The sequence below is a fragment of the Delphinapterus leucas genome, chromosome 15 (assembly GCF_059928025.1).
Source record: "Delphinapterus leucas isolate spDelLeu-1000000601 "Yukka" chromosome 15, BTC_Dleu_Yukka2, whole genome shotgun sequence".
In the NCBI taxonomy this organism is placed as follows: Eukaryota; Metazoa; Chordata; class Mammalia; order Artiodactyla; family Monodontidae; genus Delphinapterus; species Delphinapterus leucas.
In genome coordinates, this window is record NC_143143.1 from 44,998,466 (window position 1) to 45,018,983 (window position 20,518).

Here is a 20,518-nt window from a genome sequence, read left to right on the forward strand (position 1 = left end):
TGTTGTTTATTGTTTCCTTTGTTGTGCAAAAGCTTTTGAGTTTAATTAGGTCCCATTTGTGTATCTTTGTTTTTATTTCCATTACTCTAGGAGATGGATTGAAAAAGATCTTGCTGTGATTTATGTCAAAGAATGTTCTGCCTATGTTTTCCTCTAAGAGTTTTATAGTATCCAGCCTTACATTTAGGTCTTTAATCCATTTTGAGTTTATTTTTGTGTGTGGTGTTAGAGAATGTTCTAATTTCATTCATTTACATGTAGCTGTCCAGTTTTCCCAACACCATTTATTGAAGAGACTGTCTTTTCTCCATTGTATAGTCTTGCCTCCTTTGTTATAGACTAATTGACCATAGGTGCATGTGTTAGGTCTGGGCTTTTCTGTTCCATTGATCTATATTTCTGTTTTTGTGCCAGTACCATACTGTTTTGATGACTGTAGCTTTGTAGTATAGTCTGAAGTCAGGGACCCTGATTCCTTCAGCTCTATTTTCCTTTTTCAAAATTGCTTTGGCTATTTGGGCTCTTTTTTATCTCCATACAAATTTTAATATTTTTTTGTTCTAATTCTGTGAAAAATGCCATTGGTAATTTGATAGAGATTGCATTGAATCTGTAGATTGCCTTGGGTAGTATAGTCATTTTGACAATATTGACTCTTCCAATCCAAGAACATGGTATATTTTTCCATTTGTTAGTGTCATCTTCTACTTCTTTCATCAACGTCTTACAGTTTTTGGAGTACAGGTCTTTTGCCTCCTTAGGTAGGTTTATTCCTCGGTGTTTTACTCTTTTAGATGAGATGGTAAATGGGGTTGTTTCTTTAATTTCTCTTTCTGATCTTTTGTTGTTAGTTTATAGAACTATGCAACAGATTTCTGTTTATTAATCTTGTATCCTGCAACTTTACCAAATTCATTGATGAGCTCTAGTAGTTTTCTGGTAGCATCCCTAGGATTTTCAATGTATAGTATCATGTCACCTGCAAATAGTGACAGTTTTACTTCTTCTTTTCCAATTTGGATTCCCTTTATTTCTTTTTCTTCTCTGGTTGCAGTGGTTAGGACTTCCAAAACTATGTTGAATATAAAGTGGCAAGAGTGGACATTTTTGTCTTGTTCCTGATATTAGAGGAAATGCTTTCAGCTTTTCACCATTAAGTATGATGTTAGCTGTAGGTTTGTCATATTTGGCCTTTATTATGTGGAGGTATGTTTCCTCTGTGCCCACTTTGTGGAGAGTTTTTATCATAAATGGGTGTTGAATTTTGTCAAAAGCTTTTTCTGTGTCTGTTAAGATTATCATACGGTTTTTAATTCTTCAGTTCGTTGATGTGGTGCATCACACTAATTGATTTGCAGATATTGAAAAATCCTTGCATCCCTGAGATAAATTCCATCTTGATCATGGTGTATAATCCTTTTAATATATTGCTGGATTCAGTTTGCTAGTATTTTGTTGAGGATTTTTGCGTCTATGTTCATCAGTGATATTGGCCTGTAATTTTCTTGTTTTGTGGTATCTTTGTCTGGTTTTGATATCAGGGTGATGGTGGCCTCATAGAATGAGTTTGGGAGTGTTCCTTCCTCTGCAATTTTTTGGAATGGTTTGAGAAGGATTGGTGTTAACTCTTCTCTAAGTGTCTAAATGTTTTATAGAATTCACTTGGGAAGCCATCTGATCGTTTTTTTTTTTTTGGTTTTTTTGTTTTTTGGCAGTACGCGGGCCTCTCACTGTTGTGGCCTCTCCCGTTGCGGAGCACAGGCTCTGGACGCGCAGGCTCAGCGGCCATGTCTCATGGGCCCAGCCGCTCCGCAGCATGTGGGATCTTCCTGGACCGGGGCATGAACCCCTGTCCCCTGCATCGGCAGGCAGACTCTCAACCACTGCGCCACCAGGGAAGCCCATCTGGTCCTGTTTTGAGGCAATTTTTAAATTATAGTTTCAATTTCATTACTTGTGATTGGTCTGTTCATATTTTCTATTTCTTCCTGGCTCAGTCTTTGGAGATTGTACCTTTCTAAGAATTTGTCCATTTCTTCTAGGTTGTCCATTTTATTGGCATATAGTCCCTCATAGTAGTCTCTTATGATCCTTTGTATTTCTGTGGTGTCTGTTGTAACTTCTTTTTCATTTCTAATTTTATGGATTTGAGCTCTCTCCCTTTTTTTTTCTTGATGAGTCTGGCTAAAGGCTCATCAATTTTGTTTATCTTTTCAAACAACCAGCTTTTGGTTTCATTGATTTTTGCTATTGTTTCTTCGTCTCTATTTCATTTATTTCTGCTCTGATATTTATGACTTCTTTGCTTCTACTAACTTTGGGTTTTGTTTGTTCTTCTTTCCTTAGTTGCTTTAGGTATAAGGTTAGATTTTTTTGAGATTTTTCTTGTTTCCTAAGGTAAAATTGTATTGCTATAAACTTCCCTCTTAGAAATGCTTTTGCTGTGTCCCATAGGTCTTGGATCATCGTGCTTTCATTTTCATTTGTCTCTAAGTATTTTTTGATTTCCTCTTTGATTTCATCCATTGGTTGTTTAGTAGCATATTGTTTAGCCTCCACGTGTTTGTGTTTTTTAGTCTTTTTTCTTATTGTTGATTTCTAATCTCATACCACTGTGATCAGAAAAGGTGCTTGACATGATTTCAATTTTTTAACTTTGCCAAGGCTTGCTTTGTGGCCCTGCATGTGATTGATCCTGAAGAATGTTCCACGTGCGGTTGAGAAGAATGTGTATTCTGTTGCTTTTGGATGGAATGATCTATGAATATTAATTAAGTCCATCTGATCTAATGTGTCATTTAAGGCCTGTGTTTCCTGATTTTCTGTCTGGATGATCTGTCTATTGATGAAAGTGGGGTGATGAAGTCTCCCACTGTTACTGTGTTTCTGTCAATTTCTCCTTTTATGGTTGTTAGTATTTACCTTATATATTGAGGTGCTCCCATGTTGGGTGCATATATATTTATAATTGTTATATCTTTTCTTGAATTGATCCCTTGATCATTATGTGGTGTCCTTCTTTGTCTCTTGTAACAGTCTTTATTTTAAAGTCTACTTTGTCTGATATGAGTATTGGTACTCCAGCTTTCCTCTGATTTCCATTTGCATGGAATAACTTTTTCCATCCCTTCACCTTTTAGTCTGTATGTGTCCCTAGATCTGAAATGGGCCTCTTGTAGACAGCCTATATATGGGTCTTGTCTTTGTTTCTATTCAGCCAGTCTACGTCTTTTAATTGGAGGATTTAATGCATTTACGTTTATGAAAATTATCGATATGTATGTTCTTATTGTCATTTTGTTAACTGTTTTGGATTTGTTTTTGTAGGTTTTTTCCTTCCCTTCCTCTTTTGTTCTCCTGTCTTGTGATTTGGTTACTAACTTTAGTGTTGTATTTGGACTCCTTTTTCTTTTTTGTGTGTGTATCTATTGTAGATTTTCGGTTTGCAGTTACCATGAGGTTTGATATAGCAGTCTATATATAAACAAGATTGTTTAAAGTTTCTGGTCTTTTAATTTCAAATGCATTTCCAATATCCTGCATTTGTGCTCTCTTCTTCTCCCAGTTGCTGGTTTTGATGTCATATTTGTGTGAAGATGATTTCTTACCTTTACTGTATGTTTGCCTTTACAGGTGAGCTTTTACATTCGTAATTTTCTTATTTCTAGTTGTGGCCTTTTCTTTTCTGCCTAGAGAAGTTCCTTTAGCATTTGTTGCAAAGCTGGCCTGGTGGTGCTAAATTCTCTTAGTTTTGGCTTGTCTGTAAAGCTTTTGATTTCTCTGTCGCATCTGAATGAGAGCCTTGCTGGGTAGATTATTCTTGGCTGTAGGTTCTTCCCTTTCATCACTTTAAATATATCATGTGACTCCCTTCTGGTATGCAGAGTTTCTGCTGAGAAATCAGCTGATAACTGATAACCTTATAGGAATTCCCTTGTATGTTATTTGTTGCTTTTACCTTGTTGCTTTTAATATTTTTTCTTTGTCTTTCATTTTTGTCAATTTGCTTACTGTGTGTCTTGGTGTGTTCCTCCTTGGGTTTACTTTGCCTGGGATTCCCTGTGCTTCCTGGACTTGGTGACTATTTCCTTTCCCATGTTAGGGAAGTTTTCAGCTATTATCTCTTCAAATATTTTCTCAGGTTCTTTCTCTCTCTCTTATCCTTCTGGGACCCGTGTAATGAGAATGTGGGTGTGTTTAATGTTGTCCTAGAGCTCTCTTAGACTGTCCTCATTTCTTTTCATTCTTTTTTCTTTAATTTGTTCCATGGCAGTGATTTCTACCATTCTACCTTCCAGCTCACTTATCCATTCTTCTGCCTCAGTTATTTTGCTATTGATTCCTTCTAGTGTATTTTTCATTTCAGTTATTGCATTGTTCATCTCTGTTTATTCTTTAGTTCTTCTAAGTCTTTGTTAAAACTTTCTTGTGTCTACTCGATCTGTACTGCCAGTCTACTTCTGAGATCTTGTATTATCTTTACTATCATTACTCTAAATTCTTTTTCAGGTAGATTGTCTATCTCCACTTCACTTAGTTGTTCTTCTGGGGTTTTATCCTTTTCCTTCATCTGTGACATATTCCTCTGCTGTCTCATTTTGTCTAAATTTCTGTGATTGTGGTTTCTGTTCTTCAGGCTACAGTGTTGTAGTTCTTGCTTCTGCTGTCTGCCCCCTGGTGGAATAGGCTGTATAAGAGGCTTGTGCAGGCTTCCTGGTGGGACGGACTGGTTCCTGCCCAGTGGTGGGTGGAGCTGGGTCTTGTCCCTCTGGTGGGCAAGGCCATTTCAGGGTGTGTGCTTATCAGGCAGCTGTGTCCTCAGGAAGACTTTAAGCAGCCTGTCTGCTGATGGGTGGGGCTGTGTTCCTGCCTTGTTGGTTGTTTGGCCTGAGGCATCCCAGCACTGGAGCCTACAGGCTGTTGGGTCAGGCTAGGTCTTGGGGGGGAAACGGCAACCTCCAGGAGGTCTCTCACCGATGAGTGCTCACCAGAGCTGCTACTGCCAGTATCTTTGTCCTTGCAGTGAGCCACAGCCACTCCCCTCACCTCTGCAGGAGATTCTCCAATATTAGCAGGTAGGTCTGGCCCAGTCTCTTGTGAGGTCACTGCTTTTTTCCCTGGGTCCTCGTGTGCATGAGACCCTGTATGCACCCTTCAAGAGTGGAGTTTCTCTTTTGCCCAGTCCTGTGGAATTCCTGTAATCAAACCCTGCTGGCCTTCAAAGCCAGATTCTCTGGGAGCTCCTCCTCCTGTTGCAAGACCCCTAGGCTGGGGACCCTGGCATGGGGCTAAGAACTTTTATTCCTGTGGGAGAACTTCTGTGTTACAATTATTTTCCAGTTTGTGGGTCGCCCACCCCCCCAGGCGTGTATGTGATTTGAATTTATTTTGATTGTGCCCCTCCTTCCATCTCACTGTGACTTCTTCTTTGTCTTTGGATATAGGGTATCTTTTTTTGTAGATTCCAGCATTTTTTTGGTTGATGGTTGTTTAGCAGTTAGTTGTGATTTTGGTTAGAAGAGGTGAGCTCATGTCCTTCTACTCCACAATCTTGTCAGTTTCGAGCAAGTCTTAAAAATCAGGAGATTGCTTTTTAAATATTATAGTAACTATTGTTTTAACATGGTTAAAATTTATTTGTTCATTGCTAGTTTTATTGCCTAGTGATTAGAAGAAAGGCCTTTATCTACAGGGGTGGGGCACAGTCATTTTAGTGTCAAGAAATAGCTTCAGCAAGAGTTTAAACCTTGAATCTGAATAAATCTTCATCCCCAAATTAGTATTTTATTTTTTTACTTTTTATCTTTAATAGATCTTGGAGTGTAATTGCTTCACAACACTGTGTTAGCTTCTGTTGCACAACAAAGCGAATCAGTCATATGCATGCACATGTCCCCGTATCCCCACCCTATTGAGCCTCCCTCCCATCCTCCCTCCCATCCACCCTCTCCCACCCCTCTAGGTCATCATAAAGCACCAAGCTGATCTCCCTGTGCTATGCTCCTGCTTCCCACCAGCCAACTATTTTATATTCAGTATTGTGTATATGTCGATGCTACTCTCACTTCGCCCCAGCTTCCCCCTCCCACCTCAAGTCCATTTTCTGTGACAGCCTCTTTATTCCTGCCCTGCAACTAGGTTCATCAGTACCATTTTTTTTTTAGATTCCATATATATGCCTTTGCATATGGTATTTGTTTTTCTCTGACTTAACTTCACTCTGTATGACAGACTCTAGGTCCATCCACCTCACTACAAATAACTCAATTTCATTTCTTTTTATGGCTGAGTAATATTCCATTGTATATATGTGCCACATCTTCTTTATCCATTCATCTGTCGATGGACACTTAGGTTGCTTCCATGTCCTGGCTATTGCAAATAGTGCTGCAATGAACATTGTGGTACATGTCACTTTTTGAATTATGGTTTTCTCGGGGTATATACCCAGTAGTGGGATTGCTGGGTCATATGGTAATTCTATTTTTAGTTTTTTAAGGAACCTCCATACTGTTTTCCATAGTGGTTGTATCAATTTACATTCCCACCAACAGTGCAGGAGGGTTCCCTTTTCACCACACCCCTTCTAGCATTTATTGCTTCTAGATTTTTTGATAATGGCCATTCTGACTGGCGTGAGGTGATACCTCATTGTATTTTTTTTTATTTTCTAGTTCAACAATTTTAATTTTACAGATGAGAGTGATGAAAAAAGGCTGTCAATGTTTAAAATTACTGTTATTTAATAGCAGAACCAAATCTAAAATTCATGGTTTGTAGTTTTTCTACCAAATTGTGTTGTCTGAATAAATTCCACAAGCATGAAATAGTGGTAAAATGAAAGGGATACAGAATTTGTAGCCAATAAGTCTGTATGCATATTCTTTTCTCCTACTCACAAACGTTGGCAACTTGGGCACGTTCATTAAATTCTCTATGCCTTCCTTAGTTTATTATGATAGTCAGTCCTTTTTTAGTGTAGTTAGTGAGAATTAAATGAGTTAATACATGTGAAGAGTCTTACTAGAGTCCCTGGTGCACAGTAAAGGGTCAATTAATATTATTATTGTAGGTAATCAAAACTATGCCTCTCTCAAGTCAAATATGATACGCTGGGATGATCAATAATAAATGCTGTTATTTATTAACTTCTTTCTGTGTACTAGGAATCCACAGATATCATTTATAATGTCACATATCTGTGCAAGGCAGCTTTAATGAGAAGCAATATCAGGAAGTAGAATGTTGTAGTGGTGGAGAGTGAGGGATCTGGATTTACACTAAGTAGGTGAGAATTCTGCTCCACTAATTACCAGCTCTGCAATTGGGCAGGTTTTATTTCATTTATTTTATTTAACAAACGTTTATAAAGTCTACTATGTGCCAGGCGTTTTTCTAAATACAGTTACTGAGTCATTTAATCTTTTTAAAAGAGGAAGGGATTTTATTACACCCATTTTGCAGAGAAACAAACTGAGATATTAACAAAAAGCATCATGGTGTAGTGATTGAGTATACATCCTCCTGAGAGTGACTACTTGGGTATGAATCCTGCCTCCTCCACTTCCTAGTGATGTGACTCAGGTGATTTAATGATAGCTAACTCTGCAACAATTACCTCTTCTGTACAGTAACCTCACTGTAGTTTTGATTTGCATTTCTCTAATAATTAGTGATATTGAGCAACTTTTCATGTGCCTCTTGGCCATCTGTATGTCTTCCTTGGTGAAATGTCTATTTAGGTCTTCCACCCATTTTTTAATTGGATTGTTTGTTTTTTTGATATTGGGGTCCATGAGCTGTTTTTATAATTTGGAGATTAATCCTCTGTTGTTTTGTTTGCAAATATTTTCTCCCATTCTGAGGGTTGTCTTTTTGTCTTGTTTATGGTTTCCTTTGTGCAAAAGCTTTTAAGTTTAATTAAGTCCTATTTGTTTATTTTTGTTTTTATTTCCATTACTCTAGGAGGTGGGTCAAAAAAGACCTTGCTGTGGTTTATGTCAGAGTATTTTTCCTATGTTTTCCTCTGAGAGTTGTATAGTGTCTGGTCTTACATTTAAGTCTTTAATCCAATTTGAGTTTATTTTTGTGTATGGTGTTAAGTAGTGTTCTAATTTCCTTCTTCTACATGTAGCTGTCCAGTTTTCCCAGCACCCCTTATTGAAGAGGCTATCTTTTAAAATGCTAAAATTAGCATTTTAAACTGGAAAAGACTGAGATACCTTTAATTGGCAGATTATATTCTTTTCCCATGATTGCCTCTAACCAGTTGGTTAGAAGCTTGGAAATAAGGCAAGCTCAGTTACTGGGTGGGGTGGGGGGATTACATTATGTTGCCCTTCTGAGTTGAAACATGTGAATGTTTCTCTCTGCCCTGTAAATAAACAATTACAAAGAATTCTATGTGTTCTGATGTAGCAAATATGGCATTAGGTAGGCAAGGATGTTGGAAAGGGGGATTTCCTTTGAAATAGGGTAGTTGGGGAAGGCATCTCTGGGATGTGACATTACAGTTGAGATCTCAAGGATGACCTTGAATTTGGCCTGTTCTAGGAATGGACAGAAGGTCATTGTGTTGGTACTTTTATGAGCCAATTTGAAAGTCACACAACATGAGGCTGGAGAGGCAGATCATGTCAATTCTTGGACTTTTTATTTAAATACTTTGATGGCATACATATCAATTAGAATAGGTTAGGTTATACTAGTTAGGTTATACTAGTTAGGTTATACTAGTGTAACATATGGTGCTCAGATCTCAAAACACAGGTTTACTTCTCACTGATGTCACCTTCACAGTGGGGCTTGCCTGAAACTCAACTCCACATCTTCACTCCAGGTTCTAGACTGACAGAGCAACCTATCTGGGAAGTAGCTGGGCATTATGGTAGAGGGAAAAAAGGGAGCACGAGTCTTCAAGCTTCTGCCTGAAGTGACATATGCCATTTCTGCCCACACATCATTGGCCAAAGCAATAAAGTCCAATTTCAGTGGGGCAAAGAAGCGTTCTCCTCCCTCAAGGGAAGGAAGTGTCTGTTGGTATAATTATCCCCCTCTAAATCTATATCCTTCTGTGCATCTTAACCAAGAAAGAGAGCTACATCTCCTTTCTGCTTTAGTCACAGATTCACTCTAGTTCTTATCAGAGAAACAATAACTTAAAAAGATTTACACCGAGTGTCAGTATTTTGTGTGCACGTGTCAAATCGCCATTTCTCTAAATTTTATAAAAGTTTTTTCTTATCCTCATGGGTCTTTACTTTAGGGGCAAAATTTAAATCAACTTCAGTAGAAAGGATTTCATATTTCCTACCCAATTGTAAGGATTGTTGATTCATTTGGTAGAGACTTGAGCGGGAGAAAGGGCTATTTGCCTACAGTATTGAATAACAGAGTCCAGTGCTAATAAGTTACCAAGTGCATTTCCAAATGGCAAAGAATATCTTGGAACTTTATTCATGTTTAAATTTGTGAGAGAGTTCAGGAATGTTTTAGTATTTCCATCTTCCAAACCAAGAAATGGAGGTACTTTGTTTCTCAAAGCCCCACACTGGGCCAGAGTTCTGGAAATATAAATGAGTATCATTACCCTTTTAGTCCTGAGAACCACCAGCTAAGCAGTGTTCAGTGACGTCTTTTAAAGGCAAAGGGGCAGAAGTGTTTGGGAGAGAAACATAAGAGTGACAGGCAAAGAGATGAAAAATTGAATGTAGATTTAAAAGTTGAAATTGGCCATACTAGAATCATGTCAAATTATCTTTACTGTCACCTTGAAGCATTTGTGTTGAGGTTGCCCACTGTGAGATAAGACTGTCCTGCGTACAGTTTTTTTCTCATCAAACTTGTTTATTATTGGAAAAACGTTCCTTTGGTACAGCAGTTTAAAAAACCTCATTCCCCTTTAACTATTAAGTTCCCGGCTTTGTTGGATAAAGGGATTGACTTTCTTTCTTGCCTTTTAGAACAATACACCCGATAGCACTTCTTCTGTAGGAGATGGAGGGAATTAAATTTGATGGAATACAGATTTCCATTTTCAAAAGAACATTGAGTTTTTCCCATAGCGGTTTTTGTGGATCCATTGCCAAACTCCTAACAATTTTGTAACTCAACCATAATTCTGTCAACAGTAGGCTGAGGAGGGTTGTGTCTGCGCTGCTCACATAGCCAGCATGGTGACTATGCTCATAAAAGATGCTCAAAAAGAATTCCAGTTATGGATGATGGGTTCCAAAGGATGGGCCAGTGTTCATGGAACCATGGGCTTCATCTCAACAATTTATATCTTGCACCTCAGAGGCTGTTGCTAGGGTAATTAGCTATCTAGTATTCAGAGAAAAATTTCACATTGGGATTTGTGTCTGTTCAAACTACTGTGTAGTTTAATTTTGAAAACATGGCCACAACACTGGCCAGTCTTAGCAGGGGAAGACTCTTGGTAAGATACAGTTGACTTGCAGGGGCAATTTTAAATACACGTATTTGCAACGAGATATCTACTGTTAAATGAACATTTTTGAGTCATTAACTGCTCATGGCTAAGGAACAAACTTCACAAAATACAGATAATTCCACCTTATCTTCTCAAACAAATTTTATTCGTATTCTGCTCTAACAAATATAGTATGAAGGCAACAGTTGTTTAAGTTTTTTAGTGTATGGCACACATGAAAAGAAACAAACATATTTAGAAGCAGTCCAGTATTTAAATGCTGGTTTAACAAAAGAGGCACATATTATTCTATTTAGCAGTTTATACCAGATCTCAGAAGACATTTTTTTTCCCTTGCAAGCAACAGACTACATTTATTTGCATTAAGTAAAAACATATCTTGATCAAGAAAATTACTTTTTTTCTGATTTTCCTTTATATCACAAATGTCAGGGTAAGGCAAATCCTTAATGAATCATATGATAAAAACCCTATTCCCCAAGAAAATATATTGAACATATTCTGCTAACTTTGTTATTTGTCAAAGCAAAGCCGACATGCACCACATACAGAGAAATGTCATTTCAAATCAACTGCATCAAGCAGAACTGTATTAATTCACAAAGAGGCTTTTCAGTGTTTCATAGAAAGATGTACAATTAGCTGTGATGACTAATAGGTGACCCAGTATCGTAGACCGTGTTTTGGACACCGCCTTTGTAAGCTTTTACGAAAGAAGGCTTGTCCATCGTCTGAAGAGTTACCAGCTAGAGGACACATCCTTTGTCCAAAAACAAGTACCTTTTTAATTAGATCTATTATGTGGAAAGCCTACCTTGGTCCCACTCTCCCTCCTGTAAACCCTCATACCACCTAGCCTGGCTGGATTGTGGTTGGAAACTGACATACAGAATTCATGTTCCAGAGGATTCAATCAGCCTTTCAAACTTTCCATTGTACAGTCTGTGCAATGACAGCACCAGTGAAATAATGGTTTCCTGTGTTGTGGGTGTCTTCGATCTGGCCAAGAGCTAGATTTTTAATATTTTACTATTGAAATGGAAATTCACTTCATTATTTGTCCTAAAGCATAAAATCTTACTGCCAAATAGCAACCCAAAATCATAATGAGGCAAAAATGAAAACACAATCTAATCATAAAGTCAAGTGTAAACAAATTCAAGAGTGGGACTGATCATACTTACTCCTCACTCAGTTTCCTGGATACAGAGCTGACTTTCTTTTTCTATAGTTTTCAGGCAGAGCCCTCCCTCCTCTCATTCCTACCCCACCCACATTGAAAATGAATGAATGGCTATCATTGATGTCAAAGGCAACACCAGGACTGAAGTAATTCTGATCCCTACTGTTCCTACCAGAGACATTAGGTCTCTTTCATCTTTGTCCATTAAAGAAAATCTCCATCCTTCCTGCCTCCTCCTGTACTTTTCAACTTAACTCATTATTGAGCACGAGTAGCACTAATGCTTAGGAGTCATAGGAAAATGTGCTCCCAGAAGATTGTGCTTGTCAAGTACTTCACAAGAATGATGGCGACTTTCAGTTAAGTTATAAAGATGACATGAGGGCTTCCCTGGTGGTGCAGTGGTTGAGAGTCCGCCTGCCGATGCAGGGGACATGGGTTCATGCCTCGGTCCGGGAGCATCCCATATGCCGCGGAGCGGCTGGGCCCGTGAGCCATGGCCGCTGAGCCTGCGCGTCCGGAGCCTGTGCTCCACAACGGGAGAGGCCACGACAGTGAGAGGCCCGCGTACCGCAAAAAAAAAAAAAAAAAAAAGATGACATGAAATCTAGAAACTATCAGTATTCCCATGGCATCATTTCCTGGATTATTGAAAACGAGGCTTTTCCTTGTTTTTCTACAAAGCGATGTCTAATGGCAGTAGAGGACATAACAGTTTCTGTATCAAACCGTGGAATAATGGCAGAAGGGGAAATTAGCATGTTCTGAAATCATGAGGTCACTTAAATATTGTTGCTGCTAGGTTGATGAGCAGCTTAAAAAACTGAGGGTGTTAAAACATATTACACAGGTAGAAATACAACTTGTTAATTATTCCAATAGACCAAATAAGCCATCCAGAGAGGCAACTTATTCCAACAGACAAAATAAGCCATCCAGGGAGGCAACAAATTCAGAAAGGCCAAAACAAAATTCATAGGAAGATAAGGTGAATTTTCTTTAGAGGAAAGAGCAAAACTGAAGAACTCCATGGAATATTTAGAAAGCAGAACACCCTTTTATTGTAGAAACGCTCGCCATTGCTTTTCTCCCTCTACAAAGAAAAAATATGCAGCTAACTTACTTATAGTTCTAAAGCCCTTATAAGGAAGGTGGATTTAAGAAGATATGGAAGAAATAGTGCGAGTTGCCACAGAAACAAACAGATTGGTCTTAGAGCCGGGGAGGCTGTGGGAAGCAGGTGTCTTGCGTCCTGAGGTTTCTGTCCACGTTGGCCCTAGGATAGACATTTGTGACAACTTCTAACTTCCTCCTGGGCCCTTCACCCCTCACGCCCACTGTATCACTGACATCTTGGCTTATTAGTACTGCTACTCTCCTTCAGTGTGCGCTGGGAGAGGGGACTAGCCATCAAATTAGTCTTGGACTCAGCATGAACAAAAACACAGCATGTAAAAGCAAACCAGGAAGCCAGAACTACAAGCAAGACCTCTGATCGCCTCTAACTTCAAATGAGAATCTGCTCTGTGGGTCATCAGTCCCTGGGTGAAGACAAGATGTTCTTTCATGAAGAGCATATATATAAAGAGAGATTTCAAGTGGAACTTTTCATATTCATAGGCGGATGCTTGGATCCTAAATGCAGCAGCCCCCCATCTCTTAACTAAAATGCCTAGAGAAGTGCCACCCCATACAATTGTGTCACAAGGAGTTACATCTCCCAGGGGGGCTCCATGTGAAGCACCCAGTAAAGACCTCCTGAACCAGGTGAGCTCTGCTGAAAGTCGGTGTCAGAGAAGAACTCACCTGCCATCCTGCTACCAAGGAAGACCCGACAGCAGCCAGGGCCCACCTTCCTTGTGATGCCTCCACGCTCTGCTCCGGATTAAACTCGACTTCCACAATCCTCCTGACAACCACATGGAACAACACTGTACCTTGGGAATCCCGGAATAAAACACCATTTTTAACTCATCGTCCTGACCTTTTTCCAAGTGATTTCTGATGGTTTTGCCCATTTTCTATCCTGCCTCCTTCATCCATGGATTCTAATACAGGGCTTGATGGTTCCTGAAATGCAGCCTGCAGCTTACCAAACAGTCACCTTCCTTCTCTTTCTTGGAAGAAACCACTGTACCAACCAGCTTTGTGAAATAACTGAGAAAGCAGACAGGAGCCAGGATACGCATGTATGTCACACGTGCCACTGGGACCCTGGGGCAGAGTCGTGAGAGAAAAGACAGAAATGACAGGAATAGTGCCTGAAAGATGCATTCACGTGGGTCCCCCCACCAAATAAAACTTTTTTTTTTTTCCTTTTTTTCTTTCTCTTTCTGCCGGTAAACAGAACAAAATGCGGCTGGAGAAATTAGAGCAAAGGATTCCCCATCCTTCCGTGGGACTCGCCTCCCCCCACCCTCCCCCACAGGGCACGCAGGTGTCTTTTTCCACCCCCCCGGGGCGGGGAGGCCTGCAATGCTGAGGACTGTCATTTACTTCCATTTCTTTGTTCCTTTGCTTCATCTTGTGCCCCTGCCGAAGATAAGGAGAAACCATTTGTTAGATTAAAGATAAGATATCTTCATAGGTTGAGCAAGGAATATCTTTTTCATACAGCCATTTAAATGCTTCTCACCCCTCAAATGTGCCTAGAAAGATCTTCTTTGACTATCCAAAAGCTTTGGATATCTGAGCTGTAATTGCAGGCACGGGATAAATCACTGCTAATAAATGTACGGGACATTGACAACTTGCTTGGCTGATGGGGGTGATTAACTCAACCCTTCAAGGTATTCTTTGAGAAACCTAATCTTGAACCAATGTGTCCTCCCTTTTCAGCCCCTTCATGTGCTCGAGTTTCCAGGGCTCATCATAGAAACAATAATAATTTACATGATGCTGATTTGCAAAAGTCATTGATTGTCACCCCACCACTCTGAGATCTTATTAAGTAGGCATCTGCCGTGTTCTCCACTTGTGAAAGAACTCTAAGAAGATACCCTGCCTTAGAAGAACCTATAGGGAAATGCATAGATCTTAAGTATACTTCAAACTGTTTTGAAAAATGCATTTAACCCACATCATTCCCATTGGCCCAGAAAGGTCCCTTTTCAATTATTAACCGTACAACTGATCTGATTTCTATCACCATAAATTACATCTCTTCAAGGAAGAATTGGAGAGATGATCTCTGAGCTAACTTTCTATTCTAGTGTCCTATGAATCTTAAAAAAAAATCCTTTGAGGCGTGTGTGTGTATAGAAAAGCGATATCATGCTCATTGTAGATAATATTTAAAATATCCCAAAGTAGACAAGCAAGGATCCTGCATAATGCCTCTATTGACAATAACTTCTGTAGTTAATATTATGGAGCATTTCCTTATATTATTTTTCCATATCTTTCATATGTATATACACAATCATACATTTTAATATTAACAATTAAAATTGTAAACAGGAAGAACATTACAGACAACCTTAAGACATATCTAGAATATGTTCACTATCCAGATTTAATATGTGTTAATATTTTTCAAATTTCCTTGTGATCTTTATTTTACTTTAATAAAACATTATGGGTAAATTAAAGTATTTACAGATAAATTAAAACTATTTCTCTTCCTTCCCAGAGATTACTGAATCCTGACATTAGTGTGAATCAACAACATGCATGTTTTTACACTTTTACAAACATATGTATTTACAAATACAGACACAGTGGGAAGTATGTAGTATCACCTTGTGTATTATAAAATGTACGTAAATAGTAATTTGTCTTACTCTGTTTTTAACCATTCGTCAATTATTATTGTTATAAATTTATAATCAATATATATTTTGGCGTTCCTTTGTGTTTACCATTTTTCTTGGCTTGCAGTTGTTTCCTGCACACTACTCTTTCCTCTGGGCTCAATTCTCTTCTTACTGTTGTGCCTCCTTTAGTAGCTTTTAGAGAAAACGTATGTGAGTAGCAAGTTTTTTTTTCCTGAAAATGGGATGTCATTTTCTTTTTAAATTAATTAATTAATTAATTAAATTTTTTTGGCTGTGTTGGGTCTTCGTTTCCGTGTGAGGGCTTTCTCTAGTTGCGGCGAGCGGGGGCCACTCTTCATCGTGGTGCGCGGGCCTCTCACTGTCGCAGCCTCTCTTGTTGCGGAGCACAGGCTCGAGACGCGCAGGCTCAGTAGTTGTGGCTCACGGGCCTAGTTGCTCTGCGGCATGTGGGATCCTCCCAGACCAGGGCTTGAACCCGTGTCCCCTGCATCGGCAGGCGGATTCTCAAGCACTGCGCCACCAGGGAAGCCCCTCATTTTCTTAAATGATAGTGAAACTAGTGAAGAACTCTATGTTGACAATTATTTTAATCCATGTTTTGAAGACTCAGAATTATTCCGTTATCTTCTGACCTAAATTCTTGATCTTGGGAAGCTTGTTGTCTGTGCAATACCTATGTATTTATGGTTAACTCTCCTTTCCCTCCAATTGTTTTAATTTTTTTCTCATTGGTGTTCTGTAGTGCATAAGTGTGAATTTATTTTAAATATGTCCTTCTTGTAACTTATTATTCTTCTTTTAACTTAAAATTTATTACTTTCATCAATTCTTTTTAAAGGAACTCCTTTATTTTATTTATTTATTTATTCATTCCTGGCTGCGCTGTGTCTTCGTTTCTGCGTGAGGGCCTTCTCTAGTTGCGGCGAGCGGGGGCCACTCTTCATCGTGGTGCGTGGGCCTCTTACTATCACAGCCTCTCCTGTTGTGGAGCACAGGCTCCAGACACGCAGGCTCAGTAGTTGTGGCTCACGGGCCCAGTTGCTCCGTGGCATGTGGGATCCTCCCAGACCGGGGCTCGAACCCACGTCCCCTACACTGGCAGGCAGACTCTCAACCACTGCGCCACCAGGGAAGCCCCTATTACTTTCATCAATTCTGATAAATCCTTGCCAGTATCTTTCAAATACTATCAACCAGCTCCTTTTAGAGCTCTTGTTGAATACAAAATGTCTTGGTTATTCTCCTTCTATCCCTTATGTCTCCTCATGTGTCATTTATATTACTATATATTTACTTGCTTCCTCCAAATTGTTAATTTTTCATAGTTTGCTTTTTTCTTACAGTTTTATATCTACTTTTTATCTTTTGCTGTCATTTAAATGTATATACTTCATAAAATCTTCAAAACGTTCTACTCTCAAGTTCTCATCATGCTAACCATCCTGTAATTTTATCCGCCAACTCTCACTCATGATGGATCATTTCCTTTTGTGTTTTGTAAGTCTTAAAATTGTAAACTCACCTTCAGAAATTTAATTCTTCTGTAGGAATTCCAAGGGATAGTTTTACATTTCCATTTGCTAACTCTCCCAGGGATAACACTGGTCTATAATCTAATATTAAATTAATTTTTCAGTTTGTATATTAACGTATGACTTTGGATGGCATAAATTTGTGTTTCAGACGCATGGTGCATATATGTTTTCTACTTAGTATGGGAGCCTTTTTCTTTCCCCATGCAGCACCCTGGGCAGGCTCAAGTCTCCTTGTTAATTTCTTGAGCTGGGTTATGACTTACTTATGTAGAGTTATCAATTTCAGCTCCTTACCTTGAGTGACCCAAGGTCCCAGGTGGGCATTAAAACCCAAGTCTCTAGCCTTAGAGCCTATCTCTGCACCAGCAACCAAACTGCAGCCCTTGGGGCTGCTGGATCTTCAGCTCACTAGATTATTGCTTTGGTGTTCAAATTCCTCTTCACTTCTGACACCTTAGCTTTCATGTCAGCTGAGCTATATATTTTAAAATATTTTTGTTATAGTTTATCTCTCATTTCTAAGCATTTGTATTGAGAGGGGTTCTGCATTTTTTCCCCCACCTTTTCAGTCACCTATTGCTACAAAACAAGCCACTCCAAAACATAGTGGCCCCAAAACTCATGATTTATCGTTTCTAATGATTCTGTAATCTGGCTTGGGCTCAGCCTGGCAGTTCATCTGCTCCAGGTGTCATCCACTGGGGCCGGAACATCCAAAATGCCCTCTCACTTCCCAGAATCTCTCTCCATGTGGCCTTCCTCATTCTATAGCACAGCTTGAACTCCTTACAGGGTGGATGGATTCCAAGAGTACAAAAATGGAAGTTACAAGGCCTCCTAAAGCCCAACCTGGAAGCCACACTTGGCCAGCCATGTTCCTCTAGAATCAAAAGTTCAGATTCTATAACCATCTTTACATGCCCTCAAATACTTGTTAAATTATTTTTCAATTTGCAGTGTTCTATTGATTCATTGAACTGTTCTTCTGTTGTCATTTATGATAGCCCTGATTTTTTACAAGTATAAATTACACAACACTAAACATTCTTGTATTATGTCTTTGAACTCTAATTCTTTTTCCATTTCATGGTTTTTCTTTAATTTCCCTGGAGGTATGATGCACAGATCGAAAGGTTCTTTCTTCCTGTTGAACTACCAATAATGTCTACAAACCCAGCTGTGTAAATATTTCTATGGGAACTGATGACATTCCTTAGGTCATACTGTTCGTTATGACAACTGTGTTCAGAAATGCACTATTGTTTAGGGAGCAGTACGGTATCATCAAAGAATTTTGTCCTGGAAGTATTTGAACTTCCATTGATCAGCTAAGTGACCCTGTGCAAGTCACTTCTCCTTCCTGGAGTTAAGGGACTGCAGCAAAGAGGTAAGGGAGGAGCCATGATACATGGTTTTGCAATAAAGTTAAACTAATTTTGAACTTTAAGTTTTGACAACTTATTCATTTGGGTAAAGGTATGTAGATAGATTCATGTTTATAGTCAAGGAAAAAATTTTGACATTGACCAAGGAAAACATTTATTTTGGTGCTGCATCTAGATATTGATCACACAGAAAAATAATAGTGTCTGTAAGAAAAAAATCTAGATAAGTCTATAGTTTGTTGGCAGCAAAAGGGCAAAAGGTAAGGCAATACTGAAGAACTTGCATTTAAATTGTTCAGGTTTAATCTCACTTCATCACTTCTTAATGTAAACTTCTCTACTGTATCATTTCTGCAGCTTAACAGGATAATCTTAAATACATAAACAAGGTTAAAAATGTTTTATAAGACCATGTTTGTATAAGTTTATATTTTTTAGCCGTCCTATGCTATACATGTATTGCACAAATGCTATTATATTTAGTTTTAAATGACGTTTAAAACCGTGATAGGAAGACAGCTGCCTGCTTTCACATGTTCTCAAACTTCAGTCGGCCACAATGCTGGAGCTTGAGCAATGTGTCTGCCATGATGCTGGTGCAACATGGCCTTCTGGGAGAGTGCAGAGGCCTACTGAGAAGATGCAGGGAAGATGAAGGGAGGTGTGAATGAAAAATGGTGCCTGCCTACACTGCCACCCTGATGGTGAGCCCTGAGGAGGCTCAGGATGAACAGGATACAGGATACAAAAGATACAGGATACAGGATACAAAAGATAATGACCTCATGCTGTGTAGCCATGCGCATTGGGAAACCCACTCATCTTAGCTAAAGCTTGCTCTGCTGGGGACACGCATAAGAACTGGCCATTCCACAATCTGAGCACTGTGGTGGTCTTATCCCACTAGAGGGAAAACCTAAGACATGCAAGAGAAGCTGAAACAGCTCTGGGGCAAAACCTAGAGGAGTTAAGCTCACAAGTGGCACATTGCCCACCACACGATCATCGCTAGTGATTTTATTTTGACAAACCAACCTCTGAATGGGGAATAAAGCTTTCAAAACAAAAAGCAAAAGGAACAACAGATTGCGAACCTCCAACTAATACCCTAGCCACGTTTATATATACCTACAAAACTGACTGATTTACCTGGGAATATCGTGCTCTGATAAGACTAAGAATGGGGCTCTTTTATTGCATATTCAGTTAAGCCTGCTTGATAAAAAAAAACACATCTTTTCAGAATTCTGACCTTAAAGAAACAAAAGCCCTTCTAGGGGTAACTTGCATTACTCTTCCTGTGTCTTTGAAATGTAAATGTTCTACCTGTTCTTCTTTAGGCATTTGTGTGTGTGTGTGCGCGTGTGCGTGTGCATGTGTGTGTGTGTGTGTGTGTGTGTGGTCTCTAACAACCAAAAGGTACACATATGGTATACATTTGTCATCCAATTGAATAGACTGTGGTCCTGAGCAGTCTTTTTTTTTCTGGCTGTGTGAACTCTCAGGGGCTTTTTGCCATCTAAACCTTTGGTGCGTTAGCTTGTACAACGAAGGCCTTTACTTTCTTAAACTATTTTAAAGAGTAAACTTTCTGGATCTTGTTTAGGTGGCATCTTTTGCACCTCTTCTGGGGAAGCCTCTTGTATCTTATTGGTTTGAGTCACTATTAAGATATATCTCATTAATGGTCAGATGATGGTTCCTTTAAATTGGACTTCTGAATTGGTAAATTTTTAGAATGCTCTCATTATAAACAGCCGTTTTATTGGTACTTATTAAAAAAGAAGGAAATTAAAGGGTGGAAAATATATCTAATGGTTAGTTTAAAACAAACAAGAAAAACCAGCTTGTGAACCTTTGCTTAATTATATTGTGGGATGGACATGTTTCACTGGGGAATGCTTCCCCTGCTTGGTATTATAAGACAGGGCATATAGATCTGCCTCTCAGGAAATATTAATTAAACATACTAACGGAAACCAATAAGGCTACCTGAACTTTATAAAGTAAAAACTGAGAACTAATATTCAAGGGCTAATAATAATAAAATTAGTGATTTTGCTCTGGGTTTTAGCTTGCACACTCAGAAAGAGGGCCTTGTTGAAGGTCTTATGCAAGTTTTTAAAGGCATGATAAATTAAACCCTAAAGTCCTAGAATATAGAACTCTTAAATTTCAGTTCAATT

General features: G+C 39.0%; 1 protein-coding gene and 1 long non-coding RNA gene across 6 annotated transcripts in view; one reads left to right on the top strand and one right to left on the bottom strand.

Annotated features, from left to right (window-relative positions):
* The window catches only part of LOC149747449 (uncharacterized), a 56,660-nt gene that overhangs the window by 16,811 nt on the left and 19,331 nt on the right, over positions 1-20,518 (top strand). For 4 of the 5 annotated variants that reach the window (XR_016387695.1, XR_016387694.1, XR_016387698.1 and 1 more), the window contains exon 2: positions 1-20,518. This exon is cut by the window's left edge and continues 15,794 nt beyond it; it is cut by the window's right edge. The exons of the other annotated variant lie outside the window; for it this stretch is intronic. This is a non-coding gene — a long non-coding RNA (uncharacterized LOC149747449). 5 annotated transcript variants of the gene reach the window in all.
* MACROD2 (mono-ADP ribosylhydrolase 2) overlaps positions 10,370-20,518 on the bottom strand; it is a 1,987,750-nt gene continuing 1,977,601 nt past the window's right edge. Inside the window, exon 19 of the mRNA XM_022594140.2 lies at positions 10,370-14,168. The gene's annotated coding sequence lies outside the window, so the exon portion shown is untranslated. The remainder of the gene's footprint in view (positions 14,169-20,518) is intronic.